At 44.5% G+C, this 24136-nt stretch overlaps 1 long non-coding RNA gene across 1 annotated transcript; it reads left to right on the forward strand.

Moving 5' to 3' along the window:
* The first annotated feature begins 510 nt into the window (after positions 1-510).
* On the forward strand, positions 511-5346 carry LOC142658633 (uncharacterized). Its single transcript, XR_012850138.1, has 3 exons — positions 511-661; positions 4710-4757; positions 5150-5346. It is a non-coding gene; the product is annotated as an uncharacterized LOC142658633 (long non-coding RNA).
* Positions 5347-24136: the final 18790 nt, after the last annotated feature.

The following is a 24136-nucleotide window of genomic DNA, read 5'->3' on the forward strand; positions in this document are numbered from 1 at the left end:
TTATTCTTGGGTCGGACTGTTAGACCCCACCGATCATATACTGATGACATATCCTTTAATGTTAACTTAAATGATACCTTTGAGTAGGTTTAAAGTATTTGTTTTGTATAAAAGGCAGTATGCCAAATGTTTTCATATTTTATGACTCCTTAAAAGATATGTAAGAATGCGGGAGTCACTCCCTATCCTTAAAGAGAACCTTTCACCTGCCAATACATGTGCAGCTAAGTGTAGCATCTAATAGGCAGGGCTTCACAAACAATGTCTCACATAAAATTATTTTTCTAACTTCCGTCTTTATTTACATATCGGTGCTGTTATATTTGGCACCCGATATGTAAATTATCTCCTGAACGGGCGTTTCTATTTAACTAAATGGCAAGGGAGCGTTATTCTCTTCGCTCTGACACTGTCCAATCAGCTGTGGACAGTGTCAGGGCGGCTTGTGCTGTGTTCCTTCCCGCGACAACACACACAGGCTGGTGGTTCTGCAGAGGGCGTGCGCGCACCCTCGCGCATGGCGACTCACGACGATACTCCCACCGCCACGGAATGAGAAGAGACGAGGAGAACAAGAAGAGACTAGGAGGAGGAGGAGAAGAAGAAGAGACGAGGAGGAGGAGAAGAAGAGAAGGGGAGAAGATCATCTACTTACATCCAGGTTTCTGCAGAACCACCATTCTGTTTGTTCTCGCGGGAGGGAACACATCGCAAGCCGCCCTGACACGGATTGGACAGTGTCAGAGCGAAGAGTATAACGCCCCCTTGCCATTTAGTTAGATAGAAACGCCCCATTGACAGTTCAGGGGGTTATTTACATATCGGCACCAAATATAACGGCACCGATACGTAAATAACGGAGGAAGTTAGAAAAATAATTTTACGGGAGACAGTGTTTGTGAAGCCCTGCCTATTACATGCTGCACATGTATGGGCAGGTGAAAGGTTCTTTTTAAAGGATCATTAAGTATATTTATTTCCATGTATATAGGGAAGTCTTATGTAAATATTACTGTAGTTTTAAATTGCATTCTGTTTTTGCTAGTTTGTTTTTCTCCCCAGGTTTGGAGTTTCGGAGGAAGACATTTTCCTACTTTATATGGCATGTTATTGTCACTTGTATGTTCATTTATATTGTAATTTGGTTGTGGTCAACAGGCAATGAGTTTGCTGCTTACCTTTACTAGAGCCGATTATTGAATGATTACAGTGCACTTGTTCCTTTTATTACTACAGTGAATAGTGAACCAAGATTACTGTACAATGCTCCAAGGGAACGTAATTTGCCTTGATTCACACTAGAGTAGATTTTTTTTGGCAAGTTTGGACATTTCCACTGATGCTCGATCTATATAATGCAGGACAGTGAAATAATACAGCAGTCTCAGTAAAGGTCATGCAGCACAGCACCGGTCCATTTGTGGCGGAGTACAGAAAGTCACTTAGTAGCTAAAAAGATATATAAATATATACAAACACACACACACACACACGTGATCAATACTTGTAATGTTCTGCTTTGCTAACTGAGCACATCTTGTAGGGACCTTTGTTTCGCTGAATAGAGAATGGCTGTAAATTACCTGGTGTTGCTTGATACTCCCTTCTGGGACTACATCTCTGTCTGACAAATGCGTGTTCTCTTTTTAAACAATGCCATGAAATCATTTCGGCCTTGAGTTCAGGGTGAACAGAAAACGTGGAGCGCCGTTCAAGGCATACAAACAATCAGCGTTGATTTACCACTTAGGATGTGTGAATGATCATGGGTAGTTTGACATCATTTAAAAGTAGAATACAGTGAGACTCCTCATCAGCGGAAACAGAACCACACAACCTCCTATGAAGAGCACAAAACTGAGAACTTCATTTAGGCTCCATTGTCAGTTGTGAAATAAAAACACATAGAAACCTTTACATTAAACTCACATGCTGTGAAAGGACTAGTAAAATATATTTTAATTCAGCTTGGATTCTGCCATGTGTTGTTTGTACTTTAAACTAGCGGGAAAACGCTTTAATATATATATATATATATATATATATATATATATATATATATATATATATATATATATATATATATATATATATATAATGGAAATAGTCACTGAAAGTTTTAGATCTTAAATTTCATTAAAATAGTTCCAAAGGGGTCTGGATGTCAGTCATAAAAGTAATATTATAAGCTAGATGTACTAGAATAAGTGTATGTGCACACGATAACGACAATTACAGCTGAAATTACGGAGCTGTTTTCAGGAGAAAACAGCTCCTGCATTTCAGACGTAATTGCTCGTACTCGCGTATTGCGAGGCGCCAATTTCGGACGTAATTTGGAGCTGTTCTTCATTGAAGTCAATGAAAAACGGCTCAAATTACGTCCCAAGAAGTGTCCTGCACTTCTTTGACGACGCTGTTATTTTACGCGTGGTCTTTTGACAGCGACGCGTAAAATTACAGGTCGTCGGCAAACCCATTGAAATAAATGGGCAGATGTTTGCCGACGTATTTGAGCCGTGTTTTCAGGCGTAATTCGAGGCGTAAAACGCCTCGTTTACGCCTGAAAATAGGTCGTGTGAACCCAGCCTAAGGAGATTGTTGATCCAGGGATTCCCTTATTTAGAGTCGGTAAGGGAATGTTTCCTAAAATTAGGAAAAGTGGCTTCATTGTCATGGAGCATTTAACCTTTCTCTGGATCAACAGTGTAAGACTAGGTTGAACTATTGGGATTTATGTCTTTTTTTTTAATCTTCAATGTTACAATGTCATACTCCTATTGATCTAAGAAACGTTAAATTGGAATATGGTTATTATTTAGCCCACAAAATCAAGGGGGCAATATTTTTTAAGAAGCTTTCCCTAGTACTATAGGTTAACCTTCTGCAATGGATTAACTCAGAGAATCAGCTATAGAATTCCACTCTGCAACATACATATGGCCAACTGTATTAGGGCTTGTCCAGACACAATGGAATCGCTGCAAAAAATTTCCGCAGCAATTCCGTTGAAAAATGCAGACATTCCACTGCGGCAAAAACGCACCATTTCCTGTGGTTTTTATGGCAGAAAATAGCGCTTATTTTGCTGCGTTTTTCACAATGTTAGGAGATGGAGACATCTCCTCTGAAAAACGCAGCGATTCTGGCAACTTTCCGCAGCAGGAATGGACATGTTGCCGTCCGAAATATACGCACCACAGGTACATTTTTGGTTGGAACGCCATACAGCCCCCCCTGTAGAGAACGGCATACAGCCCCCCTGTAGAGAACGCCATACAGCCCCCCTGTAGGGAACGCCATACAGCCCCCCTGTAGAGAACGCCATACAGCCCCCCCTGTAGAGAACGCCATACAGCCCCCCCTGTAGAGAACGCCATACAGCCCCCCCTGTAGAGAACGCCATACAGCCCCCCCCTTTAAGGACCGCCATACAGCCCCCCCTTGTAGGGACCACCATACAGCCCCCCCTGTAGGGAACTCCATACAGCCCCCCCCTGTAGGGAACGCCATACAGCCCCCCCTGTAGGGAACCCCATACAGCGTCCCCCTGTAGGGAACGCCATACAGCGTCCCCCCTCCCAAAAAAAATGCGACCTACAGTGTGTCCTACAAAAGACATGTATCCCCTCTCCACAGGATAGGGGATATATGTGTGATCGCTGGCAGCGATAGGGAGAACGGGGGACTGGCGACCGGCGCTCCATTCATTTCTACGGAGCTGCCGACACAGACCCCGGAAGTCCGAGGTTTGTGACAGAGAAGTTCAGGGGACTTTCAGTCCCCCATTCTCCCCATCAATGCCAGCGATCACACATGTATCCCCTATCCTGTGGATAGGGGATACATGTCTTGTTTAATGGCAGAGCGGGGATATACCTCCCTGCTCTGCCGTAGTGTTCAGTGGCGTCACGCTGTAGCAGCCATAGCGGCTGCTAGCGGAGACTCCGGCCATGGTGGGGGCCCGTGCTGGCGGGCGAAACGGGCACCCTCATGCCGCGGGCCCTGTAGCAGCTGCTACGGCTGCTACGGCGGTAGTTACGCCACTGCTCCCTGCTCTGCTATAGTGGCGTCGTTACCGCTGTAGCAGCCGCAGCGGCTGCTAGAAGCTCCACCGGTCATGGCACGGGCACCTTCATGCCCGGTGTCGCCGATAGCAGCTGCTATGGCTGCTACAGCGGTAGTGATGCCACTGAGTGAAGAAGCGCACGGGCGGAAAGGCGGCTGCTGAGTCGACGGGCCCGGTCACTTCTTTAACAAGCAGGGGGAGGGAGCCAGCGTAGTGCCCCCTTCCACCTGCTGGAGTGATGTGCCCTGTGCCATGGCACAGGTCGCACACCCCTAAGGCCGGCCCTGGACACATCCATCATCACTTCTACATTTTGCGATAGAGCATTCCCAAGTTTGACTTCTCTGTCTGTAAAGAATACTTTCCTATATTGGGAAATTTTGTCTTCACATTTCTATAGACTAAATCAAAGCTGATGTGAAAAGATTTAATCATATTGAAATTGTACCTGGCATGTTTCAATTTCTGTCTCTCAGATGTGACAGCGGACATACTTCTGTACAACATATACTCCAAATCAAAATGGTTTATAAATAATGCATTTTGTGGACCTGCATTGATTGCATTAAAATGTGTTGTTTCCCAGTGTTCCTATCAATCACCTACAATAACTTCATAAGAAACATTCTATTTCTTGCAGTTTTGATCAGCACGGCGCGGTATCAGGAGACTGAAACATATGAAGAAGGTGAGTTAAGCCAACGGCCATGCTGCGGGTAACAGGTTATGGACATACAATGCTGGTGGCTGTTGTAGGATTGTTTTGTGTGGTTATTTTCATATGGGTTGATTGAATAAAAAAAAAGCTGTAGTGACGCTTCCCATTAAAAAGAATGTCTCAGCAAATATTACCAGTATTTAACTTTAAATCACTGGATGCATAAGGATGCGACAGATCCATCCAAAAGACCTATTTTTCCCATCCAATCTATGCCAGTATATTGAAAAATTCCTGCAACCGTATGTCAAACAAACCGCTAAACAATTTCTAGACAAAGAGTATGCAGAAGATTTGTTAATAAATTCCCTATCCAGAGCTACAGAATTTGATCGAAAAACTTTTAACTTTTTTTAATACAGAGGGAGACAACCACACTACAGTATACAGGCAAAAGGAAAGCTGAAAAAAGGTGACAGTTATGTTTCAACTAACAGCTACCCTACAATATTAAAAAAACAAGTAAAAGATATTGTTCAAAAACATCAGCATCTTCTATTTGGAGTTGAAGTTGTTAGGACCCAAGTGTATACACCAAGGCACTGAACGTGGGTTTAAAAGCAACCGTACCAGTGAAAGAACCATCCTCCAAGTGAACACTTACATTGTGAATGGCAATAAAAGCTTTCTATAGATGTGGCACGTGCCATAACTGTAAGGTAACAAATCCCCCCCCCAAAAAAACTATATTTAGGACGTTCCTCCAGAACTCTGAAAAAGAGAAATTTTGAAAATATCTATAATATTTAACCCCTTCCCAATATCCGCCGTATATATACAGCGCAGTCGGGCGGTGCTTCCCGCAAAGCGCCGTACAGTTACGGCGCGGCGGGAACCGATCCCCGATGCTAATGGCCCGGTGACAAAGTATACGTGGCTGCTATCCCTGACAGCAGGCCATCTCTACTAATCACCCAGTGGGCTGTTACAGCCCCCTTGCATCGGAGATCGCTGCGATTGGTAGGTCCAATCTGAGTGGCCAATCACAGGCGTTTTTTTTAAAAACTGTGCCCTGGAGTCACGGGGCACAGCTGTGCTGCTGCTTTGCTGGGATTTGTATTGCGATCTGCACTACTGTGTAAAAAGAAGAACTTAATGTAGCTGCTGCTGTCTAATCACCAGCAGCTTTTTTTTTTTGCATTAGACCCATTTTTTTGGTCTTATGCAAAATTGCTGCTAAAGTTCCAAGCCTTGTAACGTCCTAGAAAATAAAAGGATGTCCAAAAAACGATGCCAATCTAAAGTAGACATATGGGAAATGTTAAATCAGAAACTATTTTGTGTGGTATAACTGCCTGTCTTACAAGCGGATACATTTAAATTTAGAAAAATGCAATTTTTTGCTAAATGTTGGTGTTTTTCACAATTAAATACTGAATGTATCGAACAAATTTTACCAGTAACAAAATACAATGTGTCACGAGAAAACAGTCCGGTGATCGTTTGGATAAGTAAAACCATTCCAAAGTTATAACCACATAAAGCGAGACATGTCAGATTTGAAAAATTAGCCACTGTCAGGAAAGTCAAAAGTGGCCACAGCGGGAGGGGGTTAATACAGGTTATGAGAAACACTCCTTATCTTATTATTTCAAGCAATTTCACAAGTGTTACCCCAATGGTTTAATTTTTACAGATATACATTCAGTAAAAAAAAAGAACTGACGAGGTGGGGGAACAAATTGCAAATATATCTAGAACATAATCCCCCCAAAAAACAACAAATTTGAATTATTGACTGGGCTACACCACCGGTTTGGCTTGGGGCCACCTCTAAGGGCGTTATCTAAGTAGCCTCCCCTGTCTTTAGCCTTTAACCCCTATACTTTGCTGTGGGGAGACTATGAGGTTGCTTCCTCTTGAGGCGGGCCCGGTGAGATTAGCGGCTTGCCCAGCGGACTAGGTACAGGCACTGGCAGATGGTATCTTGATGGATGCATGCAGACCGGACTACACGGTTTGTAATAGACCAGAAGCTTCAGGCTGGATGCAGGCTTATTGTGGGTCACTGGGCACAGGCTGATAGCGAATAGCTGGAAAACACAGGCACGTAGCGGATAGCTGGACAACACAGGCACGTAGCGAATAGCTGGACAACACAGGCATGTAGCGGATAGCTGGACAACACAGGCACGTAGCGGATAGCTGGACAACACAGGCACGTAGCGGATAGCTGGACAACACAGGCACGTAGCGGATAGCTGGACAACACAGGCACGTAGTGGATAGCTGGACAACACAGGCACGTAGCGGATAGCTGGACAACACAAGCACGTAGCGGATAGCTGGACACAGGCACGTAGCGGATAGCTGGACACAGGCATGTAGCGGATAGCTGGACACAGGCACGTAGCGGATAACTGGTCACAGGCACGTAGAGGATAGCTGGACACAGGCAGGTAGCCGATTCTCCTGAGGTGGAGCTACCATACAGCCGTAATTACGGACCCATTCATTTCTATTGCCCACTGCCACCTTCCCGTATATTTATGGGAAGGTGTCCATGCCGTAGAAAGGCTCCGCATAATATAGGACATGGCCCGCAAATGCGGGTAGCTGTCCGCGGCCGGCCGTACATGTAATCACAGATCGTGGCCTCAGTGACTAAAACTGGAGGGATCACTTTAAACAGCCATATATCTGGCCGTGAACTACCTAGCGGTTCTGGTGGCATATGAAAGATGAGATTCGAATATATCATATGACACCGAGATCGCAGTTCTAGCTTTGAAACAACCGGAGATATCACCAGTTGAAAACACAGTCCGGAATGGAATATGTAGACTATATGATCACTCTGTGTTGCTGGGCAGGGAAGAGGGAGAAGCTGTATGACAAATGGACAGCGTCATACAGAAAACATTACACTGCCCAGAGTGCAAAGAAAGAGTCACCTCCTATTTGGCTATTATAGTCAAATTAGCATATTTAGAAAAATGCTCATAACTTTGCAAATAATAATTTTTTTTTTAAAACAAATTACACTGTAGTTATCAGCATCATAGTGCCTATTAGATTAGTTAAGAGATAGGGAATTAATAAACTAGTGACAGATCCACTTTAAATAATCCTGGAGCAACAGGGATTAGATATGAGATTTTATAATTGCATGTCCGCTGGCCCTTTAAAAAAGGAGCACTAGAGAACATGCGGCCATAAGCAGATGCCGCCAGCCTTAACAGGGAGCAGGAGCAGTCTGCCAGCGGGGAAGGTATGAGACCTGGTGCCGTTTTGGGGTGGAGCTTTGTGTTGGGTGGAGCTTTGTGTATAAAACAGCAGGGAGCCCACCAAACAGTGGTCAGAGTGCAGACTAAGGCCCAGGAAATAACAAGTCTGTGCAGGAGGGAGTGAAGAGTTATGACAAGATGTTGTGCTGGTGCAGATAGAAGCAGTGAGATGCTGCTAATGGTGACAATCTGTTGGGAGAGGTGAAGATGAGAGGCAGGGAGAGACAGTGAGTAGCAGGGACAGGGACGGCGTTAGGGGGGAAAACTTGGCAATTGGCCTGGGCCACTTTCCTTTTTGCCCCCCCCCCCCCGGTGTTAGTGACTGCCACATTTAATTGTACAATTGAGTACTATAGGCTGCAGCCTGTGAGATGCTGGGACAGAGTCTCTGCGCAGGCCGGCGTGATGATGTCAATGTATCACGCTGGCCTACGCAAGTGTCCCGTTTGGAGGCTGTGTGGAGCTGCTCTCTCCGTCGCGGAAACGGGGCCAGGTAAGTGAAAAATGTTTGTTATTTTTTGGGGGGCTGTGTATCTTAAACAGGGGGCACTATCTACAGGGGGGGGCTATGTGGCACTAAACGAGGGGGATTGCTGTGTGGCACTATATACAAGAAGGGCTGTGTAGAACTATCTACTGGGGAGCTGTGTCGCACTATACAGGGGGAGATTGCTGTGTGGCACTATCTACAAGGTGGAGGATGTGTGTGGCATTATCTACAGGGGGCTGTGTGTGTGTGTGTGTGTGTGTGTGTGTGTGTGTGGCGCCATTTACAGGGAGCTGTGTGTGGCACTATCCACAAGGGTTGCTGTGTGTCACTATCTACAAGGGGCTGTGCGTGTGGCGCTATCTACAGAAGATGCAGTGGCTTTATCTACACGGAGCACAAAGGGGGCTTTATTACTGTGTGGGGGCACATAGGGGCATGGTTACTGATGGGGCACTTTTATTGTTACCATCTGGAGCACTGTCGATTACGAGTTTGTTTAGAGGATGGGTTGTAGGTGGGAAGGGTGCTGGAAAAACAAGAAACCAACATGTCTGTGTGTCAAATTCTGCAGGGACAAGTTGTGGCTGGAATAAGTCATCACAGTGGTCTTGCCCGGATGGAGAAAAAAAAAGGAAAGTGAATGACTCTAATCAGAGAAAACATCACCTGTGAGCAGGGCCAGATTATGGGGGTCTTGCATATGGAGCAGTTAATTTATATGGGGGCCCCCCATACTAACATGGGGACCTTCACCAACTCCAGACAAAAATAATAACGTTACTTACACATTTTAAGCTGTATGGTTGAAAATATAACCTGTAGTTAACACATATCTCTTATCTTACACCAGAATTTTTCATAATAAAAACACCATTAACTACCTGGCTCCTACCTGCTACACTTTGCTTCTTCCTTTAGCACAATATCACTGTTACCAGGCTGGGACATATTTACATCGCTGGTTGGGTTCACACCTGTGTCAGGGGATTCCGTTGTTCTGCTCCATCAGAGAAGCATTACAATGAAATTCCGGAAACAACAGTTCCATTGCACAATGGACACCACCGGCGGCCGACGGAACCAGTTGACTTTAATGGTTTTCATCGGCTTTCTGTAGGGGTGTCCATGGTTTTACCGGAAACAATAGCGCAGCATGCTGTCTTTTCAGTAACGTTGGGCGGATCTGCTACGGAGGCTCCTAACAGCCTCCAATGCATATCTGAAAAGAGCCTAATGCTGTAAAAAGTATTATGACTGAATACATCCTCATGTACTCAATTTGCTCCACTTTTTACTACAATATTATATTTAAATAATAATCCCATACAATACCAACATAATAACAAACATAATAATAACTTTCAATGTGCAAATAATACCTATACAATGCCTAAAAATAGTGCAATACAGCATCTCAATAATACTGTGAAAAAGCAAGTGATGCTGAACTAATACCTACAGTACTCAAATAATACCTCCATACAAATAATATCACCATGCCATGTGTAAACAATACCCCCATACAGCGCAAAATAAATCAGACCCCAAAACTGAACCACTAATTTAATCCCAGACTAGACTTAGAGGACCTGTCACCAGGTCCTAACATCCAACTCACATTTTACCTTTAGCCCGCTCCCTCCCTGTTTCCAACGCTGTTTTTCTTTTGGTTCTGCTCCCCCCTGTTCCTGAGTAAGGCTGGGTTCACACGACCTATTTTCAGGCGTAAACGAGGCGTATTATGCCTCGTTTTACGCCTGAAAATAGGGCTACAATACGTCGGCAAACATCTGCCATTCATTTGAATGGGTTTGCCGACGTACTGTGCAGACGACCTGTAATTTACGCGTCGTCGTTTGACAGCTGTCAAACGACGACGCGTAAATTGACTGCCTCGGCAAAGAAGTGCAGGGCACTTCTTTGCAACGTAATTTGAGCCGTTCTTCATTGAACTCAATGAAGAGCAGCTCAAGATATACGAGCGTCACAGACGCCTCATATATTACGAGGAGGAGCATTTACGGCTGAAACGACGCAGCTGTTTTCTTCTGAAAACAGGCTGTCATTTCAGCCGTAAATGCCTGCTATCGTGTGAACATACCCTAATGATGCTCCGACTTTAGGTGCCCAATATGGTAATTCTCTGTAGTTATCGAACAAGGTGTGAACTACAGTGAATCTCCCTGGGTGGAGCCATCTTCACTGCCTCTGACGCTGTCCAATCAGCGAGAAGTAGCTTATGACCAGCCTTGTCCAGTGACACCGCACAGGGAGAAGTGTCCAGTGACACCGCACAGGGAGAAGTCTTCTAATCAAACGCATTTGTTCTAAACTGCCTCGCGCTGGAAACAGGGAGGGAGCGGGCGAAAGGTAATACATGTAAATGGGATGTTAGGATCTGGTGACAGGTCCTTCTTAGAAAATGAATTCTGTCCCATAAATAAATTCAGATCCGTAAAAAGACACCTAAATATTAGATCCACAGATTATTAGATCCACAGACTATTTACCACTCACACGTCTCACACACAGACGGTACATACACTTCACCACATAAGCACTAGATACACACACACTAATTACAACATATCAATAAACAAGTATCCCACAGCGTCCCATGTACCTCCAGTGACCACCCAGACTGCCACTCATGCCCCGTCTCCAGACTTCTCACCATGTACACCCTCCTCACACACACTGCTTCCCATATACCCCCTCCTCACACACACTGCTCACCATGTACACCCCCCTTCTCACACACACTGCTCACCATGTACACCCCCTTCTCACACACTGCTCACCATGTACACCCCCCTCCTCACACACTGCTCCCCACTCCCCATGTACCCGCCCTCCTCACACACACTGCTCCCATGTACCCCTCCTCACACAATGCTCCCCATGTACCCCCCTCACACACACTGCTGCCATGTACCCCCCTCCTCCCACACACTGCTCCCCATTTACCCCCCTCACACACACTGCTGCCATGTACCCCCCTCCTCCCACACACTGCTCCCCATTTACCCCCCTCACACACACTGCTCCCCATTTACCCCCCTCACACACACTGCTGCCATGTACCCCCCTCCTCCCACACACTGCTCCCCATTTACCCCCCTCACACACACTGCTCCCCATTTACCCCCCTCACACACACTGCTCCCATGTACCCCCCTCCTCACATACACTGATCCTCATGTACCCCCCTCCTCACACCCTCACACCCCCTCCTTTGCCGAGAGTCAGCTGGTGACCTTACGTCAGGGTAAGAGACCCATTGAGGAGTACTGTTCTGACTTTAGGAAGTGGTGTGTAGTTTCTCGGTGGAATGACCCTGCCTTGAGGTGCCAGTTTAGATTGGGTCTGTCGAACGCCCTGAAAGACCTGTTAGTTAGCTATCCCTCTTCTGACTCTCTAGATCAGGTTATGGCTTTAGAAGTACGTCTTGACCAACATCTCAGGGAACGACGACTTCAACGTTTTTGTGCTTTCTCCTCTGGCTCCCCCATGATGGCTCCCGAGGTTCCGTTGCTTCGTTCTTCCACGGAAAACTCAGATGAACCAATGCAACTCGGTGCCTCCGTGTCTCCCCAACAACGTAAAGAGCTCCGCAGGAAAAATGGTCTCTGCTTCTACTGTGGGGATTACAAGCAGCAAGTGAACAGGCGTAAGAATAAGCAGCCGGAAGAACTTCCGCGCCTAAGTGAGCATCGGGGAGGTCACTTGGGCGCACAGGTATTTCCCGTAAATATGAAACCTAATAAGATCTTGCTTCCCTTTCAGGTCTCTTTTGAGGGTAGGTCTGCTACCGGCAGTGCCTTCGTGGATTCAGGGTCTAATGCTAATATTATGTCTGTGGATTTTGCTATGTCTCTAGCTATGCCATTGATTGATTTGCCTAAACCTGTCCCGGTAGTGGGTATCGACTCCACTCCATTTGCTAATGGTTATTTTACGCAGCATACCCCTGTTTTTGAACTCCTTGTTGGCTCCATGCATTTGGAGCAGTGCTCTGTACTGGTGATGCAGGGATTATAGTCCGATTTGATTTTAGGCCTTCCCTGGTTGCAGATGCATAATCCCACGTTTAACTGGAATACTGGGGATCTTACCAAATGGGGCATTGCTCAGGAGGTTCCATCTTCGGCTCCCCAATAAGCCAGGTCCAGCTAGAAAGGGTCCAGTGGCCCCTCATAAAAGGGGGGGTACTGTAAAAGATCTGCCAGACACAGCTTCTGTGTCGACGCCCGTGGTTAATCAGTCTGCACCTGCGCCTAAGTCTGATAGAGTGACTCGATCATCTACCACTCGGGCTGGGAGGCTGAGAAGTGGGAAAGCCTATCACAGCCTGGCCAGACGGAGCTAGCTCCCGCCCTCTGTCTATTTATACCTTCATTTCCTGCTCCTCCTTTGCCTGTGATTCTGCCTGTTTCCTGGCTCTGCTGCTGCTGCTTGTACTATTGTCCTCTGCTTCATATTGAACCTGGCTTTACTGACTACTCTCCTGCTCTGCGTATGGTACCCCCTCCTCACATACACTGCTCCCCATGTACCCCCCTCCTCACACACACTGCTCCCATGTACCCCCTCCTCACACAATGCTCCCCATTTACCCCCTCCTCACATACACTGCTCCCCATGTACCCCCTCACACACACTGCTCCAATGTACCCCCTCCTCCCACACACTGCTCCCCATGTACCCCCCTTCTCATATAAACTGCTCTCCATGTACCCCCCTCCTCACACACACTGCTCCCCATGTACCCCCTCCTCACACAATGCTCCCCATGTACCCCCTCCTCACACAATGCTCCCCATGTACCCCCTCCTCACACAATGCTCCCCATGTACCCCTCCTCACACAATGCTCCCCATGTACCCCCTCCTCACACACACTGCTCCCCATGTACCCCCTCCTCACATACACTGCTCCCATGTACCCCCTCCTCACATACACTGCTCTATCTCCTTTTCAGACCACTCATTACCTTCCACCTCTCTCTGCAGCATCCTTGTATCTTTTCTTCCTGCATAGAGATATAATAGGAGCTAGACCCTCCCCTCTCTCAGGTCACCTGACCTCCACTATACCTTCTATCACTTTACTATCCTCCTCAGTGGTTTAGAACCTTTGTCATGTGACTATGATGTTACCAAAGGTCCTACTCCTCTCCTAGTTGCTGTTTTGGCGTGATTAGCGCAAAATCGCTGCAAAAACGCAGCTTTTTTTTTGGGTAAATGAGTAGAGACATTTAGAGACAATGTAGTTATGCACAAATCCTGCTAAATTTTCAGCAGTTGTGAAGTAAAGATGCAAAAATAGAAAAAAATATGCCTGGGGCCACCCTGAGCCAATCAGGGGCTGGGGCCTGGAGCATGTGCTCCAAGACCACCAAGGATAATCCGGCCCTGCCTGTGAGTCACTGGATGAAAATGTGCTGTAATCATTTACATTGTTTGCAGAGCTCCTGTGTATGACTGGCATCTACCACTATATGGTTGTAATATTGGTCTTTGTATAATGGTTTTTATTTAGTATGGTGGTATTATTCAGTCACTATGTGGTTATGGTGTGGCGGTATTAATTGGAACTTATATTGTATTATTATTGGTAATATTGGTCTTATAATAGTGAGTTGTGCTCAGTAACAGTATGCAGGTAATATTTAATCTGGCATAGTGGTATGATTTAACAACTGTATATGTACGGAGGTAGCCATCTTTATATTGACAGTGATAACTTGCTGCAGCGTGATAGCACACAAAAAAAGCCAGTGAAAAGTCATCGAATTAATCAAGCTAAAGGATCTTACCACTGTGTATTTAATGCGTTAAAAGTCAAGATAAAAAGACGGCTACATCGGTATATAGATAATTCTTTTGTGTGAGAGGCAGGACATACCGTATTTTTTGGACTATAAAATGCAGTTTTTAGCAAGACTAAGGGCTGATTCAGACGAACATGTTTTGCGTCCGTGCCCGCCGCGTGGTTTTCACGCGGCTCGCGCGGACCTAGAGAAGTCTATGGGGCAGTGCAGACAGTTCATGAGTTTTGCGCAGCGTTAGTCCGATGCGTAAAACTCGCGACATGTTCTATGTGTCGGCGTTTTTCGCGCATCACGCACCCATTGAAGTCAATGGGTGCGTGAAAATCACGCATGCCCCACGGAAGCACTTCCGTGGGACAAGCGTTATTCGCGCAATAACAGTAAAAGAATGAATGTAAACAGAAAAGCACCACGTGCTTTTCTGTTTACAAACATCCAAACGGAGTGTCATAAAGATGGCGGCTGCGCGAAAAGCACGCAGCCGCGCATCCATATGAACATGGCACACGGAGCTGTCAAGTGCCATTTGCGCACGCAAAACGCCGCGGTTTTTGCGTGCGCAAAAACGGCACGTTTGTCCGAATCAGCCCTTAATCTTGCTAAAAAGTCCCTGCGTATTATAGTCGTCAGTCAAGGGATCTGGCAGCGCTGGGCCCCCTGACTGCTACTTACTTAACCCCTTCCCGACCCATGATGTGCCATATGTACCAAGAAATTGTGCTAATAAAAACTGCAGCTCGTCCCACAAAAAATAAGCACTCACACGCTCAAAGGATGAAAAAACAAAAAATTATGGCTCTCAGAATGTGGTGAAACCAAACAAATTTTTTTTTTTTTAACCAATAGTTTTTTTTTTGTAAAAGTAGTAAAATATTAAATGTTTTCCTATTTTCTGTAGTCTAAAACCTAGGTGCGTCTTACAGTCCGAAAAATACGGTATGCTTTGGGGCTTGCAAAATTCCTGGACGCACTAGAAATCAGCGATGCAGTTCTCTGCACACCACCTTCTGAATTTACAGCATTATTATACAGTAATTCAGAATTTGGGGCCCCACTTTTAACTTTGCCCAGGGCCACACTGTCTAAAACTGGCCTTGGCGAGGAGGCTGCTTTTGGAAGTAAACAGGTTAGCTATACTGGTTTCCCAGGGCAGAGAGACTGAAAGAGTGTCGAAGCTCGCAAGCTAAGCAGTGACCAGAGTACCAAGTGAACAGCTGGAAGAACCGTCCAGATAGAGACTGGAACTGAGGAGCCTAGAGGAGACTGGTGCTAGGCTGGGCTTCTTGGCCTGTAGTGGCAGCAGGTCCTAAAGAGTGAACACATTTTAGAGAGCTAGCTAGGCGATTGAGTGGGAACGTATAGGAAACGTTCGAGCCAGTCAGAAAGAGGTGTAGCTGCAGTGGCCAGCATAGTGCAAGACTAAGGGAAGAGACTGTCCCAAATTAGGTCTAAAAAGGCCTGTGAATCCGCAACCAGCAATAACTTGCATTAAGGGAGGGGCGCCCGTGGCCCTGTCTGCGACAAGTACACCGTAAGCCAGCCATCGTCTGCCTGCCTCAACCACGTGTTGTAAGAACTGTGCCTCAGTGGCTACTGAGAAGAATTTTTTTAATGGTTTTCTGTGTGTGTGACATTTACCACCTGTCTGAAAGTAAAGACATGTTTTGCCATTACTTCTATCTTCGTACCAGCAATTTTGCGACACAACCTGCACCGGGACCTACACCATCTGGGGCCTCGCAGACCTTACAGCACCTCAAAGAACTTCTGATTCAAGCACGCAACCTACCTTTGCCCTTTTTTCCAACTAATATCGCATTTATTACACGGACCAATTGTGGATTGAGATTACCAGCGGAGATCCACCAAGCAGTAGGACTCAAACACAGACCCAATCAACCAGTGCTCCCTAACGCAATAGTTGCACACAAATGCCATGGTATCACAAGCATCAGCACTCCTGCAAGTCAACAAGGCGTATGCGCCATTACAGTTTTACCTTCCGGTAAGGAATGCGTGCTACTATGGGGTCAATTACCAATCTTGCAATTGCTGAAAGCCAGCACACATGCATAAGACGATAGTCGGTGAGAACATACAGATAGTTATTACATAACATGACAGTGTGCTAACGAAAATATAACTGGATAGGATTGTGGTTAGTGGAGTTCTGACTTTATCCACCATATCTATTCCACCATGACTGTAATTGTACTGTAATTCAATTACACCTTTAGGAATTCAACCATTTGGCAGTATGTGAAATTGTCATCATCCTACTAATCCATATTTATGACTGGAGTTCCTACGTGTATAATTAACGGTGGTCGTTTTCAATTTATGATCATTACTGCTGGTATTATCAACTGGCTAAAATTAGTGTTTAACCACATGGGTCCCGTGGTTAAGCATTTTTTTTTTTTTTAAATATAACTGCCTTGCTAATTCAGCTTTATTCCCATGCTATTTAGTTATATTACAATAACCATATGTTATTGCATTAAATACTTTAACTGTATTGGTGTACAACAAGCATTGATATTTTTGTATTGTGTGTTTTTTTAGATTTTATTTTTTTATATAGAGGTACATGCAAAGTTCTGGTTAGGGACTCGCAAGGCACTGGGGACCCTTGACGTTGGGTTGCGAGCTTTGCGTATTTTGGCCAAAATAACAACTAATACCCCATGTTTCATGGATATTTCTTACTACGTATACTACACTTTTTTTCAGGACGCAGCCGGGTCTTATATGCTGGGAGGGCATGATGTGCTGGCGTTTGGTTTGGAATGCAGAGCAGCCCGCTTTAGCTAACACTAGCGGCGTTACAAATAGGCTGTTATTCGGCAAGATACGCCATGCCTGACGACCAGCACATTATCCCTCCACGTATTACACATAGTACTGACACCCCATGTACTGTTCACAGCACTGACCCCTATTCATCACATTTATTTATTTATTTATTTATTTTTATTACATTATTACACAGTTCTGACACTTTCATTCATACATATTTATTTTTTACCATACATTCACACCCTAGCACTACACTGACACACATTTATCGCACACCTTTGAGCACTTAGTTCGCCACTCCCCTCAAGACTAGTGGGAAGGGCTATCACTATTTAATGCACACTCCTTCTGCAGCATTCTTTGACCCGTCTGCGTCCTGATGGGAACGGGTTTTCACCCACCCACCTACCTAGTGAGTATGGCCTTTTTTGTGGTTTTGATGATATTTATGTCCCATTTTTTCTGTTTGTGTTTTTAAATTAGGAACGAAAAGTTCTGGTTAGGGACTCGCAAGGCACTGGGGACCCTTGACGTTGGGTTGCGAGCTTTGCGTATTTTGGCCAAAATAACAACTAATACCCCATGTTTCATGGATATTTCTTACTACGTATACTACACTTTTTTTCAGGACGCAGCCGGGTCTTATATGCTGGGAGGGCATGATGTGCTGGCGTTTGGTTTGGAATGCAGAGCAGCCCGCTTTAGCTAACACTAGCGGCGTTACAAATAGGCTGTTATTCGGCAAGATACGCCATGCCTGACGACCAGCACATTATCCCTCCACGTATTACACATAGTACTGACACCCCATGTACTGTTCACAGCACTGACCCCTATTCATCACATTTATTTATTTATTTTTATTACATTATTACACAGTTCTGACACTTTCATTCATACATATTTATTTTTTACCATACATTCACACCCTAGCACTACACTGACACACATTTATCGCACACCTTTGAGCACTTAGTTCGCCACTCCCCTCAAGACTAGTGGGAAGGGCTATCACTATTTAATGCACACTCCTTCTGCAGCATTCTTTGACCCGTCTGCGTCCTGATGGGAACGGGTTTTCACCCACCCACCTACCTAGTGAGTATGGCCTTTTTTGTGGTTTTGATGATATTTATGTCCCATTTTTTCTGTTTGTGTTTTTAAATTAGGAACGAAAAGTTCTGGTTAGGGACTCGCAAGGCACTGGGGACCCTTGACGTTGGGTTGCGAGCTTTGCGTATTTTGGCCAAAATAACAACTAATACCCCATGTTTCATGGATATTTCTTACTACGTATACTACACTTTTTTTCAGGACGCAGCCGGGTCTTATATGCTGGGAGGGCATGATGTGCTGGCGTTTGGTTTGGAATGCAGAGCAGCCCGCTTTAGCTAACACTAGCGGCGTTACAAATAGGCTGTTATTCGGCAAGATACGCCATGCCTGACGACCAGCACATTATCCCTCCACGTATTACACATAGTACTGACACCCCATGTACTGTTCACAGCACTGACCCCTATTCATCACATTTATTTATTTATTTATTTATTTTTATTACATTATTACACAGTTCTGACACTTTCATTCATACATATTTATTTTTTACCATACATTCACACCCTAGCACTACACTGACACACATTTATCGCACACCTTTGAGCACTTAGTTCGCCACTCCCCTCAAGACTAGTGGGAAGGGCTATCACTATTTAATGCACACTCCTTCTGCAGCATTCTTTGACCCGTCTGCGTCCTGATGGGAACGGGTTTTCACCCACCCACCTACCTAGTGAGTATGGCCTTTTTTGTGGTTTTGATGATATTTATGTCCCATTTTTTCTGTTTGTGTTTTTAATCCATATTTATGACTGGAGTTCCTACGTGTATAATTAACGGTGGTCGTTTTCAATTTATGATCATTACTGCTGGTATTATCAACTGGCTAAAATGAGTGTTTAACCACATGGGTCCCGTGGTTAAGCATTTTTTTTTTTTTTTTAAATATAACTGCCTTGCTAATTCAGCTTTATTCCCATGCTATTTAGTTATATTACAATAACCATATGTTATTGCATTAAATACTTTAACTGTATTGGTGTACAACAAGCATTGATATTTTTGTATTGTGTGTTTTTTTAGATTTTATTTTTTTATATAGAGGTACATGCATATTTCAGAATTGTGGTTTTATCTGCATTTATTAATATTAGTAAATAAGGACAAACATATGTTTTTTGATAATACACCTAGAGAGCTGGTAATTTCTCCATGAACCATTTAATTTTATTTCGATTTGAATTGGTAGACGAGAAAAAAAATGTGCTTATAATTTATCATGGTTGTAGCTGTTTATTTTTAAAGACTTCCCTGAGGGCGGACATATTGGAGGCACGCATTTCCTTGCTGTACTGTCTGTATAGACAGAGCATCGTGGTGGGTGAACATTATTGCAACTGAATTTAATGGTATTCATAGACTATTACAGTCTTTAGGAAGTGATAGAGTACAACCTCCTCCCCCAGAGACCAGGGAACATAAGAGATTCATACATAGCCTTATCTGTTTATCTATATTGTAACGCCTTATTCGGACGAACGTGTGTTAAATCGGCCGTGAAAAACTTCCTTTTTTTATGGCCGATTTGCACCTGTGCGGCACCCATTTTTACGGATCCCTCATAGACTTGAGTCAATTGAGGGATCCATGAAAACTGACAAAAATAGGACATGTCCTACTTTTTTCAAGGGCCGCTCATGTGTTCCGTTAAAACAACAGTGAATAGCCCCATAGAAATACATGAAGCCGTGTGATGGCCGTTAAAAAAAAACACTGACCCTCAGTCAACAAACTGCGGAAAACAGGAAATTCCAGCCCATCGTAGCTCTAGTAGCCAATGTGAAATTAGTAAGTATATATATATATATATATATATATATATATATATATATACATACACACACACACACACACACACACACACACACACACACATACACATACATATATATACATACACACATATACACACATATTTAAATTTAAAAATAGTTATTTTTTTAATAATAAAAACATGAATTGAATACTGTATGTCACTTTCTGATGATACATTCCATTTGAAAGAAAGTTTAGTCTATGTATTTTTTTTATGGGGAACTGGAGGATGGGCCCTAATGGAGTAGCTTTGGTTAATGGCAGGGTTTTGGCGCCCTGCAGTTTTGTCATATTGCCAAGAATGCTATATATTTTTTTAGATGTCTACTGATTGAAATTGAATTATTAAACAAAGCTGCAGAAGAATATTGTAAAATGTATTTGGGATTACAAGAAACCTAGGCTATCATGGAAAACAATAATTCTGTATAGTGGTAGGAAAGGATTTTCATCACGAGACCTCTCAGAAAATTTAAGTCTAAAAGAATAACCTATTAAATTATAAATGTCTGAATCGAATATTATAAATTATGCCATTAGAAATTGAATGGAACTAAATTAAAAAAATATATAAATTCCCAATAAATCCTTTAATGGCTTTAGAAATCTTTGGTAATCTTCTGTTTCAACCTGGTATTGTACGAATTTTAAAGGGGTTATACAAATTTGAAAAACATTATTTCTTTCTTCCAGAAACAGTGCCACACCTGTCCATGGGTTCTGTCTGGTATAACCGCTCACATCCATTTAAGTGAATTTGGCTAAACTTAGATTTAAATGTATAGGAAATGTCTAAATAAATAAATTGGTGCTACCTTGTCGATATGGCATATCCCTACACAATCCAACACTTTAGGGGATGAACCCTATTGACAAGGAGAATGGAAATGTCCAGTTGTCAAATCATTCATACATTTCCATTAGGCGTAACAAAGGAATAGCCCAACAGACATTTAAAAGAAAAGATAAATATATATAAGAAAAATAATTACTAAAAGCAGACATGTCAGAAAAGTTGACAGGCCATCTTTAAATCAAAACATCTAAGTTATAATCCTCAAGATTTAAAGAAATATATTGTGGAAGGAACAGAAAATTCTTTAGGGGTTGTAGAGAAGAGGAAAAAGACAAGTGATCTCATTGTTAATTTTATGTAAATAAAACATGAGAAAAAAAACAATGGGGTATTTATGTGGAGATAAAGTTGGTTATATATCTGGATATACATTCAAATTAATACAATAGATTTAGACAGCAGCCAGGGTTTACATATTAAAAAAACTGGGGGAATGGAGTGTAACAAGAGGTGAAAAGACTACAAATTATTATGTGGGAGAGAATTGAAGTAATAAGATGCAATTGTAGAGCATACTTTTTACAAGTTCAAAACAGTGATTTAATTATATGGAGAGGAGCTTTTAGATATATACGTAGTGACATTGCTACTTAAAGAGGTTGTATAAGATATTAGTTAATATAGAGAATTTTCAGAAGTTTAATAATTCATCCACCTCCTGATGAAGGGGAATGACTCATTGAACCCCCTTAGATGCAGAAAGCCAATAAAGTATTTAAGTTCCTTCTGCTGGTTTTTGTGTTACCTGGTGCTACTTGAGTCTGTACCGATACACTATACCAGAGACGTAGCTGGGGAGGGGGGCTGGGGGGGGCATGTGCCCCAGGCGCAACTACAAGGGAAGGAAGGGGGGGCTGGGGATTCCGCTCCTGGAGAAGCCACTGACATCACTATACATATATGGACAGTGATATCAAAGGTTCCTCCAGGAGAGGAATCCCTGGCCAGAGCATCGGCAATGCTCTAGCTGTGGATTCCACTCCTAGAGGGAGCCCCAATGGTGCTATCTACAGGGAGGGGGATATAGCACTTTATACAGAGGGGGTGTGTGGCAGTTTCTACAAGGGGGTGGTGTGTGGCACTATCTACAAGGGGCGGTGTGTGGCACTATCTACAAGGGGCGGTGTGTGGCACTATCTACAAGGGGCAGTGTGTGGCACTATCTACAAGAGAAGGCTGTTCATTATGTCACCATGTAATCTTATTAGCCTCAGTTATACAATCTGTTTTAGTCAGGCACACTGACCTCTTTATTTTATTTTAATTTATTGTTATGTTAACTACCTTATATAACTATATTACTTGTAAAATGTGAAAATGGTTTTATGCTCGAGTTACAGAAAAAAAAAGGGAAAAAAAAATCACCGCATTGATTGGTACAAAAAGCAAACATGGCGAGGGGGAAAGAGATGTCAGGGAAAAAGTTAGGGGGGGGGGGGCGCCAAACTGAATCTTTAACCCGAGTGCAGTAGAATATAGTTATGCCTCTGGCTATACATTAAGTGGAGTTTGGTCCTGTACACCCTTATACCAAGTAAGTCTGTGACAGGCATGAGTTTGCTTCAATAGTTACATCGCTACGACTATAGGGTTGTTCAAGAGTCCCAAAAACGTGGCTAAAGTGTAAAGGATCTGCCAGACACAGCTTCTGTGTCGACGCCCGTGGTTAGTCAGTCTGCACCTGCTCCTAGGTCTGATCGAGTGACCCCTCCTTCTACCAATCAGGCTGGGAGGCTGAGGAGTGGGAGAGCCTATCACAGCCTGGCCAGACAGAGCTAGCTCCCGCCCTCTGTCTATTTATACCTTCACTTCCCGCTCCTCCTTTGCCTGTGATTCTGTCGGTTTCCTGGCTCTGCTGCTGCTGCTGCTTGTACATTTGTCCTCTGCTTCATATAGACCCTGGCTTACTGACTACTCTCCTGCTCTGCGTTTGGTACCTCGTACACTCCTGGTTTGACTCGGCTCGTTCACTACTCTCCTGTTCTGCGTTTGGTACCTTGTACACTCCTGGTTTGACTCGGCTCGCTCACTACTCTTGTTGCTCACGGTGTTGCCGTGGGCAACTGCCCCGTTCCCCTAGCTTCTGTGTACCCTTGTCTGTTTGTCTGTCGTGCACATAGTGAGCGTAGGGACCGTCGCCCAGTTGTTTGCCGTCGCCTAGGACGGGCCGTTGCAAGTAGGCAGGGAGTGGCGGGTAGATTAGGGCTCACCTGTCTGTCTCCCTACCCCGGAATTACATAATCACAGGCCCATATACCTTTTCTACCCTGGTCTCTGACACAACTATGGACCCCCTTGAGACCCTGGCTCAGCAACTTGAGGCCTCTCCCTACAGGTCCAAGCCCTGGCTCAGAGGGGCGACCAGCATGATGCTACCCTGGTAGTGCCCCCCACCTCACCTCTTGAACCCCACCTCAAGTTGCCTGACCGGTGGTTCTCAGGGGACCGGAAGACCTTTTTCTCCTTTCGGGAGAGTTGTAAGCTCTATTTTCGTCTAAAGCCCCACTCCTCAGGTTCTGAGAGCCAGCGAGTGGGTATAATTATGTCCCGGCTCCAGGACGGGCCTCAAGAATGGGCCTTCTCCTTGGCTCCCGACGCCCCTGAACTTTCCTCTGTTGACCTTTTTTTTTCTGCTCTTGGGCTCATATATGACGAGACTGACAGGACTGCCTTTGCCGAGAGTCGGCTGGTGACCTTACGTCAGGGTAAGAGACCCGTTGAGGAGTACTGTTCGGACTTTAGGAAGTGGTGTGTAGCTTCTCGGTGGAATGACCCTGCCTTGAGGTGCCAGTTTAGATTGGGTCTGTCGAACGCCCTGAAGGACCTGTTAGTTAGCTATCCCTCTTCTGACTCTCTAGATCAGGTTATGGCTTTAGCGGTACGTCTTGACCGACGTCTCAGGGAACGACGACTTGAACGTTTTTGTGCCTCCTCTGGCTCCCCCATGATGGCTCCCGAGGTTCCGTTGCTTCGTTCTTCCACGGAAAACTCGGATGCACCTATGCAACTCGGGGCCTCCGTGTCTCCCCAACAACGTAGAGAGTTCCGCAGGAAGAATGGTCTCTGCTTCTACTGTGGGGATGACAAGCATCAAGTGAACAACTGTCCTAGGCGTAAGAATAAGCGCAGGAAAACTTCCGCACCTAAGTGACCATCGGGGAGGTCACTTGGGCGCACAGGTATTTCCCGTGAATATGAAACCTAATAAGA

Source organism: Rhinoderma darwinii, chromosome 8 (assembly GCF_050947455.1).
Source record: "Rhinoderma darwinii isolate aRhiDar2 chromosome 8, aRhiDar2.hap1, whole genome shotgun sequence".
NCBI classification, from domain to species: Eukaryota; Metazoa; Chordata; class Amphibia; order Anura; family Rhinodermatidae; genus Rhinoderma; species Rhinoderma darwinii.